We start from the raw sequence: 21,871 nt of genomic DNA on the forward strand, positions 1-21,871 counted from the left end.
AACCCAGTCCCATTCAGAGTGAACTTTTGAATTATGCTGTGTTAGAAATGGAAAGTTGTGTTTATTTTTCAGTCAGATTTTGTGAATATGAATGTGTTGTTACAGAATTTACAGATGACTTTATTTAACTCAGTAGAAAAATTATTTTAGAGCATATTGTAGTGGTTTTACAACCATACTACATTCTTGAAGTGATTTTATTAAAATTACCTACAGTTTTCTAGTAACTTTTAAGCTGTATATGGTCTTCGTTGAGGTTGGTAGAGGGAGCTTGCTACATGATATTCTTGCCCTTTATTTGGGTAGTTTAAAATTTTGATGTACTTTCAAACTTAGAGAAACATTACCAGAATAATACAAGGAATTCTCATATACCCTTGATTCTGATATACCAGTTATTTTCATTTGCCCGTTTTTTATTGCCCCTGCTTCCTTTCTCCCTTCCTCCTCTCTTCCCTCCCTCCCTCCTTCCCTCCCCTTCTCTCTGTGTTTATATATATATGACTATACATGTCTTTGCGTGGACACGTTTTCATTTGTCTTGGTAGACTTCTAGAAATCGCTGTGTGATGTGGTGAGTTTCTGTTTAACTTGTTAAGAACCTAATGAACTGTTTTGAAAGTAACTATATAATTTAATGTTCCAACTACCAGTGTATGAAGGTTCCCGTTTCTCCATATCTTGTACAGTGTTTCTTATAGTCTTGTCCTTTTGACAAAGCCAATCTAGTGGGTATGAAGTAGAATCTCATTGTGGATTTAATTTACATTTCCCTAGGACTAGTGATTTTGAACATCCTCTGCTAGGCTTTTGGTCATTTGTATATCGTCTTTGGAGAAATGTCTGTTGAAATCCTCCCTCCCCTCTTTGGGTTGTTGTCTTCTGTGTTGTAAGAGATCATATATTCTAAAGACAAGTCCTTTATCATATGGATCTTGGGTTTTTTTGTTTTTTGGTTTTTGGTTTTTTGGCGGTACACAGGCCTCTCACTGTTGTGGCCTCTCCCGTTGCAGAGCACAGGCTCCGGACGCGCAGGCTCAGCGGCCATGGCTCATGGGCCCAGCTGCTCCGTGGCATGTGGGATCTTCCCGGACCAGGGCACGAACCCATGTCCCCTGCATCGGCAGGCGGACTCTCAACCAGTGTGCCACCAGGTTAGCCCAATCTTGTTTTTTTTTAATCCAGTGTGAAAATCTCTGTTGTTTGAGTAGGGTATTTAGTTCATTCATATTTAATATTTACATAGTTGTTTTTACATCTGCCATTTGCTATTTGTTTTCTGTTTTTCTCATATCTAAAGAGATCCCTGTGTTCCTCTTCTTCTTTTCTGGCTGCACAGCATGGCTTGTGGGATCTTAGTTCCCCAACAGGAATTGAACCCGGGCCCTTGGCAGTGAGAGCACGGAGTTCTAACCACTGGACTAACAGGAAATTCCCTGTTCCTCCTATTGTGAGTTATGTCTTAGCAGTTGCTCTAGGGATGACAGTACGCATTTATCACTCTTAATCACAGGCTCCTTCAAAATAATACAAGTTTAATTCTGTCAAAATGTAGTAAATTTGTTGCTTTCTTACCTACTTCTTGGCCCTAAATAGCAGAAAGAAGAGGAGAGGTGACCTAGAGAACCTCAGTCTCTCCACTGGGAATTGGAATAGCCTCTAATTTTAGCCACAGAAGGTTTTTCTCAACTGTATATGTTGGGATTTTGCAAAAATCCTGTTCTGATGAACCTCCAGATGAGATTGGTGGGAGGAGTGAGTGGTGTGGCTCTTACTCCTTAGCTGCCCAGAATGACTGTCGTCTCTGAAGGGGTTATAGGGAAGTCGTGTCCATATCCCCCTCCCCGACCACACACCACCCCTGTACCTCCTCCTTTTAGTTTAGTGTATATTAGCAGGTTGGGCTAGAGGAATCAGCTGCTATGCGGTTCATTTTTTTTTAACCCTTTCCCTTATTTGCCTTTTACTCCTCCCCTTAATCTAAAAGCTCTGTTTAATGCAACTGGAAATCTTTATCCTCCTCCCTCCCCCTTCCTTTATATATTGAGGCTCTGGGGTAGGAGAAAAGTGCACAATCCACCACCCCCCTTCCCCTCTGCATTAAAATTCCTTATTTACCCTTTTTCCCCTTCAGATTTCGTCCCACTCCTTTTCTGGCAAAAAGGAGCCTTTTCCTCTCTGTGACCCTAAGAGCATACTGCACAAAGGAAATCGCCCCCATCCAGTTGTGGCTCCACTCTTCATTTCTCTTGTCTTCTGCTGCTCTTTTCCTGGTGCTCTTTTTGTCGGTGGGGTGTGGGTAATAGAACAGCCATGGGCTTTGGGGGACCTTTAACTGTTTGTTTTTTCCTTTTCATTTATATAAACACAGAACGTTCAATTTCAGAGAACCAAAAATCCCACCTTCCCACAGAACACTACTAAGGGGCATGTCTTCTGCTCCATACCCTTTCTGTTTTTCTTTCTCTCTTGTTAATGCTTTTAAAAACAAATGAGTTTTTTCATATAAATAAAGTTTTTAAAGTGTGAAAAAAAAACAAACACAAAAGAATTAAGAAAATGGTCATAGGAACATACATATTGATAATTACCTTAAATGTGAATGGATTAAATGCTCCAACCAAAAGACACAGGCTTGCTGAATGGATACAAACACAAGACCCATATATATGCTGTCTACAAGAGCCCCACTTCAGACCTACGGACACATACAGACTGAAAGTGAGGGGATGGAAAAAGATATTCCATGCAAATGGAAATCAAAAGAAAGTTGGAGTAGCAATACTCATATCAGATAAAATATACTTTAAAATAAAGAATGTTACAAAAGACAAGGAAGGACAGTACATAATGGTCAAGGGATCAATCCAAGAAGAATATATAACAATTATAAATATATATGCATCCAACATAGGACCACCTCAATATACAAGGCAACGGCTAACAGCTGTAAAAGAGGAAATCAACAGTAACACAATAATAGTGGGGGACTTTAACACCTCACTTGCACCAATGGACAGATCATCCAAAATGTAAATAAATAAGGAAACAGAAGCTTTAAATGACACAAGAGATCAGATAGATTTAATTGATATTCATAGGACATTCCATCCAAAAACAGCAGATTACACTTTCTTCTCAAGTGCGCACAGAACATTCTCCAGGATAAATCACATCTTGGGTCACAAACAAAGCCTCAGTGAATTCAAGAAAATTGAAATCATATCAAGCATCTTTTCTGACCACAACACTATGAGATTAGAAATGAATTACAGTGGAAAAACATAAAATACACAAACACATGGAGGCTAAACAGTAAATTACTAAATAACCAAGAGATCACTGAAGAAATCCAAGAGGAAATCAAAAAATACCTAGAGACAAATGACAATGAAAACACAACAATCCAAAACCTATGGGATGCAGCAAAAGCAGTCTTAAGAGGGAAGTTTATAGCTATACAAGCCTACCTCAAGAAACAAGAAAAATCTCAAATAAATAATCTAACTTTATACCTAAAGGAACTAGAGAAAGAAGAACAAACAAAACCCAAAGTTAGCAGAAGGAAAGAAAACATACAGATCAGAGCAGAAATAAATGAAATAGACACAAAGAAAACAATAGCAAAGATCAATAAAACTAAAAGCTGGTTCTTTGAGAAGATAAACAAAATTGATAAACCATTAGCCAGACTCATCAAGAAAAAGAGGGAGAGGACTCAAATCAATAAAATTAGAAATGAAAAAGGAGAAGTTACAACAGACACCGCAGAAAGACAAAGCATCTTAAGAGACTACTACAAGCAACTCTATGCCAATAAAATGGACAACCTGGAAGAAATGGACAAATTCTTAGAAAGGTATAACCTTCCAAGACTGAACCAGGAGAAACAGAAAATATGAACAGACCAATCACAAGTAATGAAATTGAAGCTGTGATGAAAAATCTTCCAACAAACAAAAGTCCAGGAGCAGATGGCTTCACAGGTGAATTTTATCAAACATTTAGAGGAGAGCTAACACCCATCCTTCTCAAACTCTTCCAAAAAATTGCAGAGGAAGGAGCACTCCCAAACTCATTTTATGAGGCCACCATCACCCTGATACCAAAACCAGACAAAGATGTGACAAAAAAAGCAAATTACAGACCAATATCACTGATGAATATAGATGCAAAAATCCTCAGCAAAATACGAGCAAACAGAATCCAACAATGCATTAAAAGGATCATACACCATGATCAACTGGGATTTATCCCAGGGATGCAAGGATTCTTCAATATACACAAATCAATCAATGTGATACACCATATTAACAAACTGAAGAATAAAAACCATATGATCATCTCAATAGATGCAGAAAAAGCTTTCAACAAAATTCAACACCAATTTATGATAAAAACTCTCCAGAATGTGGGCATAGAGGGAACCTACCTCAACATAATAAAGGTCATATATTACAAACCCACAGCAAACATCATTCTCAATGGTGAAAAACTGAAACCATTTCCTCTAAGATCAGGAACAAGACAAGGATGTCCACTCTCACCACTATTATTCAACATAGTTTTGGAAGTCCTAGCCTCAGCAATCAGAGAAGAAAAAGAAATAAAAGGAATATAAATTGCAAAAGAAGTAGTAAAACTGTCACTGTTTGCAGATGACATGATACTATACATAGAGAATCCTAAAGATGCCACCAGAAAACTACTAGAGCTAATCAAAGAATTTGGTAAAGTTGCAGGATACAAAATTAATGCACTGAAATCTCTTGCATTCCTATACACTAATGATGAAAAATATGAAAGAGAAATTAAGGAAACACTCTCATTTACCATTGCAACAAAAAGAATAAAATACCTAGGAATAAACCTACCTAGGGAGACAAAAGATCTGTATGCAGAAAAGTATAAGACACTGATGAAAGAAATTAAAGATGATACCAACAGATGGAGAGATAAACCATGTTCTTGGATTGGAAGAATCAATATTGTGAAAATGACTATACTACACAAAGCAATGTACAGATTCAATGCAATCCCTATCAAATTACCAATGGCATTTTTTACAGAACTAGAACAAAAAATCTTACAATTTGTATGGAGACAAAAAAGACCCCGAATACCCAAAGCAGTCTTGAGGGAAAAAAACGCAGCTGGAGGAATCAGACTCCCTGACGTCAGGCTATATTACAAAGCTACAGTAATCAAGACAATATGGTACTGGCAGAAAAACAGAAACATAGATCAATGGAACAAGATAGAAAGCCCAGAGGGAAACCCACGCACCTATGGTCAACTAATCTATGACAGAGGAGGCAAGGATATACAATGGAGAAAAGACAGTCTCTTCAATAAGTGGTGCTGGGAAAACTGGACAGATACATGGAAAGAATGATATTAGAACACTCCCTAACACCATACACAAAAATAAACTCAAAATGGATTAGAGACCTAAATGTAAGACTGGACACTATAAATCTCCTAGAGGAAAACATAGGAAGAACACTCTTTGACATTAATCACAGCAAGATCTTTTTTGATCCACCTCCTAGAGTAATGTAAATAAAAACAAAAATAAACAAATGGGACCTAGTGAAACTTCAAAGCTTTTGCACAGGAAAGGAAACCATAAACAAGATAGAAAGACAACCCTCAGAATGGGAGAAAGTATTTGCAAACAAATCAACGGACAAAGGATTAATCTCCAAAACATATAAACAGCTCATGCAGCTCAATATTAAAAAAAAAAACCAATCCAAAAATGGGCAGAAGACCTAGATAGACAGTTCTCCAAAGAAGACATACAGATGGCCAAGAAGCACATGAAAAGCTGTTCAACATCAGTAATTATTAGAGAAATACAAATCAAAACTAGAATGAGGTATCACCTCACATCAGTTAGAATGGGCTTCATCAGAAAATGTACAAACAACAAATGCTGGAGAGGGTATGGAGAAAAGAGAACCCTCTTGCACTGTTGGTGGGAATGTAACTGATACAGCCACTATGCAGAACAGTATGGAGGTTCCTTAAAAAACTAAAAATAGAATTACCATATGATCCAGCAATCCCACTACTGGGCATATACCCAGAGAAAACCATAATTCAAAAAGACACATGCACCCCAATGTTCACTGCAGCACTATTTACCGTAGGCAGGTCATGGACGCAACCTAAATGCCCATCGACAGACGAATGGATAAAGAAGATGGGGTACATATATACAATGGAATATTACTCAGCCATAAAAAGGAATGAAATTGGGTCATTTGTTGAGACGTGGATGGATCCAGAGACTGTCATACAGAGTGAAGTAAGTCAGAAAGAGAAAAACAAATATCGTACATTAATGCATATATGTGGAACCTAGAAAAATGGTACAGGTGAACTGGTTTGCAGGGCAGAAATTAAGGCACAGTTGTAGAGAACAAACGTATGGACACCAAGGTGGGAAAACCGCAGGGGGCTGGGGATGGTGCTCGGATGAATTGGGAGATTGGGAATAACATGTATACACTGATGTGTATAAAATTGATGACTAATAAGAACCTGCTGTATATATGTGAAAAAAGAGACAAATCAAAGAAAAAAGCAAGAAATGTAAAAGTGAAAGTTTAAAGCCTGTTTCATCACAAGCGTCCCTTTATCATTTCACATCCATGACCTCTGTAAATGGTTTAAAAGTGGTTCTCAAGTGTCACCTGAGCATCCCTGGAGTCCCAAGACTCAACCGTTCAAGGTGTCCAAGAAGTCAAAACTATTTCACGATAACAGTAAACGTTATTTCCATTCTCATTCTGTTTTAAGTGTACAGAGCAGTTTTCCAGAGACAAGATATGTGATAACGTCATACTTCTAATGGCTAATAGAATGTATGATTGTGTGTGCTTGTATTTTAAATTTTTCAGTTTTATTTTCCAATACAGTAAACATCAGTAGATACAACCTACTTAAACAAAAGTTCCTTGGAATTCTCAATAATTTTTAAAAGTATAAAAGGATCCTATATCTGCATCATAAAAAATAACAAACAAATAAATAAAAGGATCTTAAAGCCCAAAACGTTCAGAATTACTGTTTTACAAGATTGTGTCTATCAAATCGTCATTAAGGTATGATTACTTTCCCCCACTTTTAATAATCAAAGACCACACACACACACACACACACACACAGAGTCTGCTAATCAAAACATCTGGTTGGCTTAAGCTCATCCGTGTAACACCACTAAAATGAAATAATTAAAGGTGAAATACAATTGACATGTTAGCAAGTGAAGCTTTACTCTAGGTTAAGGTCAGAATTCAAATAAGCATTTTATAAAACTGGAAAAATCTTAGAATCTAATAATTTACCTCTGAGAATCCCTAAGAAGTACAGAGATTCCAAACTGAGAACTTTAGGGTATTGAAACATACATAGAAACATCTGAGTTAAAGCTTACATTTTAAAAATATCTTTTTCTTATGCTTGTAAATATCTTTTTTTCAAAACATGGATACCAACAATAACATGTGCCTTATTTATGTCAAATCCTTCAATTAAACTTGCAAAAACAAAAGAAAAAAGAATTAGGAATATGAAGGCTGTGAGCGTTTCAAATATTTTAGTGTACCTCTTTCCAGAGTGAAATTTGCACTGCAAAATTTACCTGATCTGGATGTTTGTAAATCCTTCATTCCTACTGTTTTACTAGGAACAGAATCTTTCACTCCAACTGCAGGCTGAATGGGTTTTGAAACAAGTTGATTAATAAATAGTGTACATTTGATACAATCTGTAGTTAATAATTCAAGACAAAAATATAAGTTTTTACCTTCAAGTGAGGATATTTTCCAGGAGAATCTAAAAGGCAAAAGGGACATAGAATCAATTACACATAACTATGAAAGCCAACTATATATTCATACAGTTAGTACTGAGCAGAATCCTCATGCTTGGCCTTGGCAGTGAATACTTTAGGTTTTGGTGTTTTGTTTCTTGGGGGAAGTTAGGACTGCAACAAGACAGACATATGAATCCACTATAGATACTGAAGAAAAAATAGGAGTACAGGTTTAACAAAACATGCAGTTAAGACTTCAAAAGGAAGATTATGTTCCAAAAGCCTTTATAAAATAGAAAAATGCACATGTACCAATGTGAACATGCTGATTGATGAGGAGAAAAGTGATCTTTAATCAGAGCAACAAATCATGACCCCGAGAAGGTAAATGTGAAAGCTGATGGTAAAATGCAACAGCATATCTTGAATGCAATACAGCAGCATCATTTACACCATTATACTACAAGTATTTATCATGTTCTTCAATTTGTCCTGTAATTTAGGAAGTGCACAGTTGGGATGAGAGTTCAGTTGAATGTATAATTCATTTCTCATCAGAGAAAGGGTTATGAACTGATCAGCTTGGATATACACTTGTAGAATAATAGTTCATAAAAATATTCATGTTTTTCCATACCCATGTGGGCTACTGGTATGCCTACATTTCTTGGATCCTCTAGTTTAGTCATCTTAAAGTTTCTCGATCCACTCATGCAAGAAGGTATATAAGGCACATCTAAAAAATAACGTATTATAAGTTTTCAATATCGAAGTACGATTATCAAAAAGGAAAAAGTAAATTTTACTGCCACAGAATTATTAGATATTAAAAATCTTTCATATTTCAAAATCAGTGTAGTATTTACTGAAAATAGCAATTTTAGCATTTAGGGAATGAACCCTATTAATTTCTTTTGTTTCCAAAATTAGTTTGGTTCAGTATATCATGCTAATGTTTAAAAGGATTTTTGTGAAACAATTATCAGCAAAAAATTAGCTATCTTAGGGACTCCCCTGGTGGTCCAGTGGTGAAGACCCCATGCTTCTACTGCAGGGGGCACGGGTTCAATCCCTGGTCGGGGAAATTAAGATCCCACAAGCGAAGCCAAGCAGCCAAAAAAAAAAAAAAAAAAACAAAAACCTATCTTAAAAAAAAAAAAAAACCAGCCAATGCTTCCATATTCAAATTAATCTCATTTGAATAACACATACCAACAGAACATATATCTTTGATGCCTGATAGTTACAAGGAGGAGCTGGGGTTTACCTCAATTCTAGCACCCACTCCTGCTTCCAGTACTCTCTGGAGCAGCAATGACCTAACCTTGTTTCAGTGTAAATACACTAAAGTCATCTAACGAGAGTTCTCTCACGTTTCCTCATCACCTCCACAATCACCTCCCTAACACCCTTCTTTCCCCCCTCTTTCCTTTCACTATATTCTTTTCTCTTCAAAGGTAGTCTCTGGATCTGTGGTCTTAATTCTCCCCCTTTGACATTCTTTTTATGGATCATCCCCACCACTTCTTTTTTCCTCTTTGCTTAGCAGTGGCACCTTACATCTATAAGTTCTACTTCAACGCTTTGCTACCCTCTTAAATATGGAATATTTAAATATGGAATATGGAAGCATTGGTATAAAAAATGATATAAACACACTCAGAAAGAAAAAATAATAATGCTCTTCCTTGATCCTGTTCTGTCTTGAACTATCCAGTGGCTCCTCTTCCAGATTTCTCTCAATGCAAGCCTACACCCTTGCTACTCTGAGAGCTTGTCAGAAATGCACAATCCCAGACCTGCTGCTCAGCATGTGCACTTTTCACAAGGTCCCCAGGGGACTAATTAAAATTTCAGAAACTCTGATCTATCAGTCTGCTTCTACATTCCCACAGTAAGAGTGGGAAAGCTTTGCTGTTCGTCTCTGACAAGTTTCGGTGCTGGAAGCTCACTTCAAATTTGTCTCACGTTTCAAATACTCTTCTTTTCCCTTTTCTAAAGACCTATTTTACTTTGCCCCCGTCCTCCACAGACCCCTGCTTCCTTTTCCTTCATTTACTCCCTGTAACCTCTGCCTCTCTCATTCTTTAGTCCTTCTTTCCTCTTCCTCATTTCCCGACTTTCCCTAGGTTGTAGAGTACCTTGAAACAGAACTAATAATTTAGCTCCTTAAAGGGGACTCTCAATTTAATCTGTGGCTGACACCAGATAAGATACACAGCTTCCCTCCTTTACTCGTCTTTTTCCTCACTATGCATTTGACAGGTGATTTCCTTTTTTTTTTTTACATCAACAGTGTTATGTTTTTTAATAGTTTTCAGAATATAAGCTGCATAGCTTTTTAGAATAAAAATGATATAACTTCAGTACATGCTTTAGGACACTTGGTTAAACAACAAGCAAACTGTGTCTTTGAGGACCACCTCAAAAGGGTGGCACACTTCACAGTGTAACTTGGTAACAGACATGGAGATAGATGATTATATCATGGCATTTTGTCTACAAAAGAGCATCTGGACACTCAGAGCTTAAATAGAACACACCACACAGTTAAGTATTCAAGCACTGCTTTTTGGCCAAATAAAAACTGCCTAAAAACTGCTGATGGATTTTTGACAAGAAAAAAAGACGTAGCTGCTTAGTTCTTCTGATACAGCACTTCTTTTCCAGAATGAGACAGGCTCAGGTCAACTTGAAATCAGTGTGAGGAATGATTCTTCCTCTTAACCGACAGGTGATTTTCTTTGGCTGTTAGAATATATCAGAATTCCCATTTTAAATCAACATGCTGTCAAATGACTTTTTCATAAAAATATAGTTCTTACCTTCTACTTGTCCATTTAATATATTTTTTCCTCTTTGACCTGCAGCTCCAGATAAATGATCAACATACTTCTCTGGAAGACTCTCAGAGATACTCTGTTAAAATTGATATTAATAATGAGTTGCATAAAGCTTTCCTAATCCCCTTCCAATAGCTGAAAATACCCTACTTTTTAAAAATTTCCTACTTTACAAGCAATTAGATTTAAAAATAAGAGAAGCATGCATTGAAAACCCAAACATTGAAATAGAAAACTTCATATACACTCTCTAGATCAAGTCTATCTTTTATCCTCATTTGGCTACTGACTCTGTAAACTGAGCATGGAAAGCCAGAGGAATTATTTTCAAAGACGAAAAATGTGCCTGACCTACAGGCACATTTCAGCAAACAATTACCTTCAAAACACCTAACTCTACTTTGCATTCCTTGTCAAAAGAAGAGAGTATTTTTTAAAAATATGTGTTTAAATAAATTCTTTAATAAGTACACTTGCTATAAATTTAAAATATTTCTAAAGACAGAAATTTTTTAGTATTAAAATAATATACTTGGCATGAAAAGAAACCATGAAGTATGTCATGTTGAGCATAAACAGAACACTGTAGAAGCTGCTTCATTTAGGTAAACAAGGGCTTATAAGAATCTGTTATTTGATAAAATTTTTATTGATAGGAAAAAGAGTTGAATAAAATAGCGAAGTAGTAAGAAAAACTTTTATGTTTAAATAATAGCAGAAAATTTAAATATAGTTATGCAACTCTTCAAAAAAGTACAGCAAGCTTTAATAAGGGAAGAATAAGAACTTTTATTTATTAAGCATCTAAATGTGCCAAGCTTTTCTTATGCACATTTTATTTTCTACATACAACAACAATGATAAAAGTGATTGTAAGGACAGTTACCCCACTTCCTGTTTCCTGGTCCTTCCAAGATGCGAGAGTGTAATGACGAACAGATGGGATCCGCTGCTCTCTCTGTCCAGAACGTCCCTCCCCTGGACCCTCACGTGACTGGCTCCTTCCCATCCTCCCCTTGGTAGCTTTTCTCACACGCAGATCTTTTCTGACTACCTAAATTCCACTCCCACCTCCATCCCCATCCTAACTACAAACTCTCTCAATGTTGTCTGACGTAACATTCTCCATGTTCTTTGCCTCTTACTGTTGTGGCCTCTCCCGTTGAGGAGCACAGGTTCCGGAAGCGCAGGCTTAGCGGCCATGGCTCACAGGCGCAGCCGCTCCGCGGTACGTGGGATCTTCCCGGACCGGGGCACGAACCTGTGTCCCCTGCATCGGCAGGTGGGCTCTCAACCACTGCGCCACCAGGGAAGCCCTCTCAAGTTTCTTTACATGAAGGACTTAACAGTGACTTATAAAGGATTCCTGTTTGGTTCCCACCACTACAGCCTAACCCCTCAATTGGTACAGTCAGTGTCTAACTGCCCAGTACATAGTTGGTATTCAATAACAGGAATTTATTTAAGATCAAAACATTTAAAATGTCGAGAGGACCTCAAGTACCAAAGCACTTGATACCTATAGGAGATCTCCGATAACAGTCTATAGAAACTTAACATACCCCAAGCTAGAAATCCACATGCCCGTTCTAATTTTCCTATTCTTAACACTACTGTCATTTTATTGTCCTTCAGGTTTTAAAAAAGTGCCCCAGCATTTAGTGAGTCACTAATTGCCACTGTGATCATTTTTTAATTAGTTTCTGCTTTATAACAAAGTGAATCAGTCATACATATACATCTGTTCCCACATCCCTTCCCTCATGCAGCTCCCTCCCTCCCACCCTCCCCATCCCACCCCTCCAGGCGGTCACAAAGCACCGAGCTGATCTCCCTGTGCTCTGCGGCTGCTTCCCACTATCTATCTACCTTACGTTTGGTAGTGTATATATGTCCATGCACTGTGATCATTTTTGTCTTACATTTCTATAGCACCGTTTACAGTTTACAAGGTGTATTCACAGCTCTTACCACATCTGTTCCCTACACATACCTGACAAGTGGGTACCAGTACCATTTTTACGAAGGAGGTGACTGAGGCTCAACCAGGGTAAACAAGGCTTTCCGAGATCCCACAGCTAGTGACAGAACCAGGATGCTACCATGTCTTTTGACTTTAAACACAGTGATGTATCACTGCAGCAGCTGCCTATATCTAACAGATCAGGCCCTTCTTATCTCTTTCCATAGCTGTCACCTTACAACAGGTCATCATTCCTTTATATTTACGTTACTTCAAGGATGGCTGCCATAAAGGTACTCAACGCACACTAGTTTATCCAAAATGGTGTGTACTTATTAAAATATCGCTAAACCAAACTGTTGTTATTATAACGCCACATATTTATTATTCCCCATTCTTTTGCTTCTCTTGAAACGTTCCTTGCAGATCTATTTGAAAATCCAAATGTAATAATACTTTCAAGTCTCAGGCACTATCTTTTTCAGGTCTAAGTGGTAAAAAACTACATTTTAACCTGTTTCTCTCTGAACCTCACTAGGAGTTTTACACATCCATATGTACCAAAGAAACATACATTTGCTTCGGAGACTGGGACTGACAGATACACCCTACTATATATAAAATAGATCAATAATAAGGACCTCCTGTATAGCACAGAGAACTCTACTGAAAACTCTGTAATGGCCTATATGGGGAAGGCATCGAAAAAAGAGTGGATATATGTATAACTGATTCACTTTGCTGTATATCTGAAACTAACACAACATTGTAAATCAACTAGACTCCAACAAAAATTTTTAAAAAAAAGAAAAGAAAAAAGAAACATACATTTGGCCATAGGCTGACCTGGAATAATGCTTCAGTTTTTAGATAAATTTAACTTCAGAACCCAAACTGATTCCTTATGGCTTCTAAGCCTTGGTTTTTGCTCTGTGCTACACTGGTTTCATTAGGTGAATCTTGCAAATTAACAAAAGTGCACTATGTGGTAGTTATTATACTTAGCACACAATTATTTAATTAATTACAGGTTAAAAATGTAAGGAAAAACTTTTGATGGGCAAATGCAAAGGTGAGGAAGTAAAGTCAAAGCACCCCCCCTTTTATGTTTTAACATCACTCACTGCTTATATTTTAAAATAAAAAAATAATAATAATAATAGTAGACAGTACCTCAGAATCCCAAGGTGATTCTATACCTTCCTCTTCTCCTAATCCTAATGCTGACATCATATCTGTAAAATGCAGCCACAGATACATTAATGAGAACATTTACTACTATGAATTTTAAATACATATATGTCTATCTCCATCCACAAATATTTAAATAAAATAAAGTAGCAGAAAAGAATTTCAGAGGGGTGAGGCATTTTCAGGAAGAAAAAGTTGGTAGTAGTTGGGATACTTCTGAAGAAACGGAGCAAAAGAAACATACTTAAAAAGAAATGGAAAAAAAAAAGGGCTTCACTGGTGGCGCAGTGGTTGAGGGTCCGCCTGCCGATGCAGGGGATACGGATTCGTGCCCTGGTACGGGAAGATCCCACATGCTGCTGAGCGGCTGGACCCGTGAGCCATGGCCGCTGGGCCTGCGCGTCCGGAGCCTGTGCTCCGCAACGGGACAGGCAACAGCAGTGAGAGGCCCACGTACCGCAAAAAAAAAAAAAAAAAAAAGAAAGAAATGGATAGTATATTTGGATCTACACACTTTAGATGTTTTTAGACTAGCCTTTAAGCATAGAAAAAAATTCATAAATATTCACTAACTCACCATTCCTATTATTTTTCTGAGCTCCATCAACAGAAGTCAAATTGTTATGATCTGTTTGCTCTTGTGGAGCACTTTCAATATCAGTATCATTTTCGTTTTCTCCAATTTCTGGATTTGTTGCTCCTTCCTATAAAAACAAAACAAAATAAAACAAACACCTCATTCCAGAAAACATCATATTCACTCATTTGGTCATTCAATCAATCAGTAAGACAACAAACATTTACTGGATCTATCAAATCATCGGCACTATCCTGGGAGAAAAGCTGGAAATATAAATAGAAGACCGATTCTGCTCTGTATTCTAGGAGAAATAGAGCTACATGAAAACAAGTAAGAACAGCAAAGTATCATTCAAAAGCTCTACAGTTGATGTGAACAGAGTACAGGAAGGGCACAAGGAAAGAGGAGTCAGCTGTATCTGGGTAGCTCAGGAAATGCTGCAAAGACAGGTCTGTGTCTTAAAAGACACACACAGTGTAGAGTGGGGACGTGAAGGGGATTCTAGAAAGGGCAGCCTGAGCAAAAGGACGAGGCGTGAAACAACATAACAAGTCACGTGGAAAACTAGAACACAGTTACCGGGAATGGTATGGAGAGACAAAACTGGAGGATCAGAGCCAAACCAAAAAAAGCAAGTGTCCTCCTAGAACATGAACTTTCTCCTTCATGTGATGGGGATCCACTACATAAGTAGAGGTGTTACATCTTCACAAATATATTTTAGAAAGGTCACTCTGGCAGCAACGTAAAGATGAACATCAGGGGAGCAAAACTAGAAAAGAGCATTTCAAAATTATAAGTGAGAAAGTAATAGGAAATGAAAAATGGTAAGCAGGTAGAAAATACTGAACTTGATGAGCAACAGGATGTGGTGATTTCAGGGAGGGATGGAGTCCAGGATTTTTCCTGCTTTGGTATTTCAGTGATGTTATCTACTAGGATGGGGAAGACAGATGACAGAGTAGCTTACAAAGAGTCAGGAAAGAGGAAAGCATCAGGGACAATGTCTTCAGTTTGGGGCATAACAAATTTGAGGCACCCAGGGGACTTAGAGGAAAGATTTGGATAAATGCATTTGGATTAGTAATAGATAAACTTATTCAGGAAAAGCATATGATGTTAAGATAAATATCTGTAAAATATACTAACCTGGTATAATTAAATGATGCAAACCTATGCAGAGTTCTGAACTTTTGAAAATATAAACAAGACTGGGGAAGAAAACTATGAGATTCAATTTTTCGATTATATATTGCAACATTTGTTTAAGGATATAAAATATACTCTTTCATGAATATGCGCAAATATTCATTTCTGGGATATTATAGCAATAAGCATTTTTAAGTTTAATGAAAAGATTTAATTGTAAAACACCAACTCAAGAGACTGCAAGAAAACTCCTTTTCAAAAATTAATCGTAAAAGATAAGTTTGAAATTGTAGAAGAGAATGTTTATGTGATTATGGAATTATGAGGCATTTTTAAGTACTACTATGATGTACGGAAGAAATATAAAACCCTATTTTAAAATTCACATGGTTTCCTTATTCACCTGTGAACAGCACGCTAATAACTCTTACTATCTACGCCTTATAGAATGGCAGTTAAAGATTGGGGAAATGATATAGAACTAAAAAAAATTAGTAAAACTATGATTATCCAAGTTTGAGATTTAAAAGTTCTCAGATACATCTATGATTAACAAACAGGACCCAATATTTACATGAGGGAAGAACAAAGGGACTAAAAAATCAAGTAACCAGGATTCCTGGGTTTTAGATATGAAAAAACTTACGTGTTAGTTTAACTTGTATAACAAAATATTTACATGCTAGTTTAACCATAAATACTGAAGTTAATAAAGTTTCTCAAGAATAACATGAAATGTACCTACTGCTGGAGATATTTTAAAAAGTAAAAAATTATCTTGCAAAGATAATTTTGTACACTCTGCTGGTAATTTTTCCTTCCTTATTATTTTATAATAACAAGTAGTTTATATTAGAAAAAAATCATAAATTGTGCTTTCATTCATTTGATGTGTGTATATGTGCCCATTATGTGCAGATATTACTAGGAAAAGATAAATCAGAATCTCTCCAGAAAAAAATGATTTCTATATTTTTTTCTTTAAGACTGTTGCAGTTTAAAATTTTCTCATTTCATGACTTGAAATTAAGAACCTCATTTACACAATTAGAAATTATAATCTTAGTGAAAGACTAGACAAAATACTTATTTACTTCCTCTCTGTTTATTCTCAAAAAGATCCAAAACACCTACCAAGATGATACCAAACAGTAAGATAAATTAGTTAAGTATATACCAAACAGTAAGTAAGAAACCACAAGAAACAGAAGGGCCCCAAATTCTTAATTCATAATAAATCTGATAAGGCCTAAAACAGAGCTCTTCTTGCATTATCTATGAACAAAGGTTTTGCTAGATTAAATATAAGACATAACCTCATTAATTTAAAAGTGAGAATTTTTTAAAAAGGAAAAAACTTCAAATTAAAACTAACTTTCACATGGAACTATATTCAATACCTTGTAATAAACTGTAATGGAAAAGAATTGAAAGGAATATAGATATATACATATATATGTATAACCAAGTCATTTTGCTGTACACCTGAAACTAACACAGTATTGTAAATCAATTACACTTCAATTAAAAAACAACAACAACAACCAAAAAAAGGTAAGGATCAAATTCTCTTTCAGTTCTTCATAAAAATCAACTATATGTCATTCAAAAGAGTATGAGCATTTTTTCCCATGACCTGATTTTCTCTTGTTAATTTGAATTTGAAATAATTTCTATCATATTTTATAATATAGAGTTCCTGCTCTCACTTAACCCCACTATTTCTGTTGTTTGTATAATAATCTCTCTCATCTTGACCCTCATTCAATCTTTAAATTCATCTTGTCCTTCTTAAATGAATTATTCCCCTTCACCCCCCTCCCCATCTTCATATTCATCTAGTTGTTCTTTCTAGTTGCTTTCTCATTCTTTCCTTTCATAATGGCATACTTCAGAATGGTTTACTGCCACCAACGTTCATAAATCTCAATCCTGCACATATATTGCTCTTGTTATTACACTGTTTTCTATCGTGATCTTGAGGAATTCCATTTCTGCAAGGGATCCTTTTCATCACTGTAAGAATCAGGGGGCTGGTATGTGAAAAAGCACAGAAAAAAAAAGTTAAAAACAAAACAGAACAACTTACCTTTGTGAGACCAAGGCCTGATAAAGACTTGAGAGGTTTTGGGAGAGGTTCAGGTGATGGGAAAGCAGGATGAGAGACGCCCTGGATTGATGGTTTGGGAAAGGTTTCGACCACATCTTCATTTCCACTATCAGAACTATTGTGCTCAAAGAAGGTTCTCTCTTCTGGTCTCACGATGCCACATTTTGCTTCTACTATAGTGAAAACAAGGTGGAGTACATGAGAACATCCGTAATTTCAAATCAGTGAATAACACAAGAAGGACAGTCTTCAAATAACTTACTGTTTTTCTTGGATTGCTGAAAAGCACTCATTAGCTTTGTTAAGCTTGGTTTCAGGACATTCTAGAGAAGAAAACAAGAGCTTTAAGAATAAGAAGTATTGGGAATTCCCTGGCGATCCAGTGGTTAAAACTCCATGCTTCCACTGCAGTGGGCATGGGTTCAACCCCTGGTCGGGGAAATAAGATCCTGCACTGCTTGTGGGATCTTAATTCACCGACCAGGGATTGAACCTGGGTCCTTGGCAGTGAGAGCGTGGAGTCCTAACCACTGGACAACCAGGGAATTCCCTGAATATACGCTTAATGGAATGCTTCAGAAAACACAGTGAAATCCCTTCATAATATGGATTTTGAGAAACAGAATTTTAATTTCTAAATTTCCATAATTTCGACTGTTATTTTAGGCTTAATGCAGAACCAAAGACAGAAACAGAGGGAAAAAAAGCTCTCTCCTAACAACTCTATGATACCAAAATAAAAATTGTCCAAGAAAAAAGAACTAGATGATATATGCTACATAGTTTTGGAACTGAAAGGCCCCAGGAAAATTCTATGATTATTACAGTAAGTAACTGTATCCACTAAAGATTTCATTTAAGCATGAGTATATATAAATCACATCAGTATGGTTGAAAAGTCACAGTAAGAATCCTTATCCTTGACCAAATTTCGTATTTCCTCCCTCGTGGGAAAGTGCTTCTCAATACACTTTTCCTGTCACTATCTACTTCCCAGCCCATTTCCTCTTCAGCCCCGACCTTCAGTATTTAGCAAAGTAAAAAAAAAATTCAACTAGTCATATTTTTATAAAATGGTTTGCTCTGACCAACTTTCTACTACAAACATAAAACAATGAGAGGTAGACCACTGCTAAACTTTAAAAGTTAATACTACACAAAACTAAATTCAAAGCAGGAAAACTAATTTCACAGGAGAGAACTTTACCTTGGTATCAAAATCTAAGTCTTCATCATCTGATGTAGGCCATGAATCATCAACACCAGGTTTGTTGGAAAGGCTTCAGAGCAAAAATATATAACAAAAATGAGTGACTTCATTTCTTTAACCGAAAACAAACAAACAAAATCAAGTGAAAGGTTGGTTATCTATATATTAAATGATGTTTTCTGACATCATTAAAATGTGGCCTCTGTTTTGGAAAAGCTTTTAGTTACCTATTTCTGCTTCCATCTCTCCCAACCTATGAAATATCTAGCTAAGACCCATTCTTAGTTCCCATAACAAAGGGTGACAGCCAGTATACTGGCAGAGCCTAAGAATAATTTGTTTTCACCAAAAGTCCTAAAACCTGAACTGAAAACCCAATTAATGGGTAACATAACTTTTGTTTACCAGAACTGGAACAAACCTGATGACCTAAAACAAAGTAGAAGGATATGCTGTTCCTTCTCCATTGTCCGTGCCTGGTTCAAAGAGTAATCTGTGTCCATCAAAAATGGCAGTCTTGGTTCTCCAGCAGGGAAACCACTTATTAAAGAAGGCTCCCGGGGCTATCCCGATGGCGCAGGGGGTTAAGAATCCACCTGCCAATGTAGGGGACACGGCTTCAAGCCCTGGTCCGGGAAGATCCCACATTCCGCGGAGCAGCTAAGCCCGTGCACCACAACTACTGAGCTTTCACTCTAGCGCCGGCGAGCCGCAACTACTGAGCCCACACGCCACCACTACTGAAGCCCGCATGCCTAGAACCCATGCTCCGCAACAAGAAAAGCCACCACAATGTGAAGCCCATGCACCACAACGAAGAGTAGCCCCCACTCACCGCAACTAGAGAAAGCCCGTGCGCAGCAATGAAGCCAAAAATTAAATAAATAAATAAATAAATGTGTTAAAAAAAAAAAAAAAAGAAGGCCCCATTCCTTCCCTTTACTCTAAAACAGTACAGGGACTCCCCTGAAATGTTTGAAAGTTAAATGTACAAAAGTCAAAGAACAAATTTATATGTCTAATTTATATGTTAAACCATTCCCAGAGAGATTAAAACATTAAAAATTATAAAGTCTACTTAGTTTTCCTATACAGGTCCTGCCTTATTCAGGTCCACATAAATAGCTAGCTCTTAAAAACCCTCATAGGCACTCAGATCCCCAAGCAGAGACAGTGCTGTAGAAACAGAGTCCTGGCAGCTGTGCCTCTCTTTCTCTATGTACTGCCTAAATATCTTCCTTCCTATAGGCTCCCCTCCCAAATCACCCCTGTGCCTCACCCCTGAGGCCTGCTCAATGGCAGTCTCCAACCTTTAAGATTTCAGCCTGTGAAGGCAATGGTTCCTGAATCAAGGATGGGCTCGGGACTTCCCTGGTGGCACAGTAGTTAAGAATCCGCCTGCCAATGCAGGGGACATGGGTTCGAGCCCTGGTCTGGGAAGATCCCACATACCCCAGAGCAACTAAGCCTGTGCGCCACACTATTGAGCCTGTGCTCTAGAGCCCATGAGCCACAGCTACTGAGCCCACGTGCCACAACTACTGAAGCCCGAGCACTCTGCAACAAGAGAAACCACTGCAATGAGAAGCCCGTGCACCACAACGAAGAGTAGCCCCTGCTCGCCACAACTAGAGAAAGCCCACGCGCAGCAACGAAGACCCAATGCAGCCAAAAATAAACAAATAAACAAATGTATTTATTTTAAAAAAAAAGAAAAGAAAAAAGACTCTAGGAAAAAAGAAAAAACTTCAGAGAACCAGGCAAGGGTACTACCCTGAAGGGAAAACCAAAACCAGACTGGGAAGGCAGTAAGTAGAGAAATCAACTAGACAGATGCTCTATGTAGATGTTGAATTTAATTAACATAACATGGTCTATAGGCAGATACTCTTCTCTTATAGAAAACTAATTCACCTCAAGGAGAGTAGACATCGTTATATCTAAGGAGACCTGCCTAATGAGGTCTTGCTTGTATAAAACCCTATGGTTCTGAGGCCTCAGCTACCTGAGATCTGCCATAACACCTTAATGGTAAATACAAGGTACTAGTTACCACTGCAATTGTCAAATATATCAGGACAAAGGCTTGGACTAACCAGGCTTCTTAGGAAAACTCTAAATCAGAGTTAGTACATAACTAAATTTGACTTTCTGAGTTGATCTGATTTGGGTCTGTATCTTGACCCCAGTGCTACATGGGTACTTATCAATCTCTGCTGAAGGACATGAGAGTGGATCTGAGGCTGACCGTCACATCACAGGTCAGCAACTTGTTGTCTATGGAATCATGGGTCAATTAACCAAGCCCTCCAAACCACAGCTGCCTAATTAATTAAAGTAAGCTATATAGCACAGCTACTTTGTAAAGCGATTGTGATGACTCTATGATGTAACAAATTTAAGCACATAATACAGTGTCTAACCCAGAGTAGAACACTCAACAAACATTGGTTTCTTTTCTCCATGTTCCCTTAGTTAAACATACAAGTTTTAAAAATCCATAAAATCCTACCTGCTTAAAGACTCTTCTTCAAAACTCTTAACCACTGTTAAAGGAAAAAGTAAAATACATTTTAAATCAACAATAGAAAAATACAGAATATTAAAAGCGTAGGACTGATGCTTTGTTAAAAAGTATCCCTCTGTGGGCTTCCCTGGGGGCGCAGTGGTTGAGAATCTGCCTGCCAATGCAGGAGACACGTGTTCGAGCCCTGGTCCGGGAAGATCCCACATGCCGCAGAGCAACTAAGCTCGTGTGCCACACTACTGAGCCTGAGCTCTAGAGCCCACGAGCCACAACTACTGAGCCCGTGTGCTGCAGCTACTGAAGCCTGCACGCCTAGAGCCTGTGCTCCGCAACAGAAGTCACCACGATGAGAAGCCCGCGTGACGCAAAAAAGGGTAGCCCCCACTCCCGCAACTAGAGAAAGCCTGCGTGCAGCAACGAAGACTCAACGCAACCAAAAATAAAATTAATTAATTAATTAATTTAAAAAAAAG

The 21,871-nt window shown here is 37.5% G+C and overlaps 1 pseudogene across 1 annotated transcript in view; it reads right to left on the reverse strand.

The window, feature by feature from the left end:
• The window catches only part of LOC309801978 (ankyrin repeat domain-containing protein 26-like), a 119,072-nt pseudogene that overhangs the window by 75,582 nt on the left and 21,619 nt on the right, over positions 1 to 21,871 (reverse strand). The window contains exons 6-11 of the transcript XR_014296159.1: positions 21,384 to 21,417; positions 18,869 to 18,941; positions 17,924 to 17,984; positions 17,641 to 17,834; positions 14,400 to 14,526; positions 13,805 to 13,866 (exon numbers count right to left, since the gene is read on the reverse strand). The product of XR_014296159.1 is annotated as an ankyrin repeat domain-containing protein 26-like (transcript). The remainder of the gene's footprint in view (positions 1 to 13,804; positions 13,867 to 14,399; positions 14,527 to 17,640; positions 17,835 to 17,923; positions 17,985 to 18,868; positions 18,942 to 21,383; positions 21,418 to 21,871) is intronic.

The sequence above is a fragment of the Mesoplodon mirus genome (genome assembly GCF_964341445.2).
Source record: "Mesoplodon mirus genome assembly, chromosome: 4".
Classification (NCBI taxonomy): Eukaryota; Metazoa; Chordata; class Mammalia; order Artiodactyla; family Ziphiidae; genus Mesoplodon; species Mesoplodon mirus.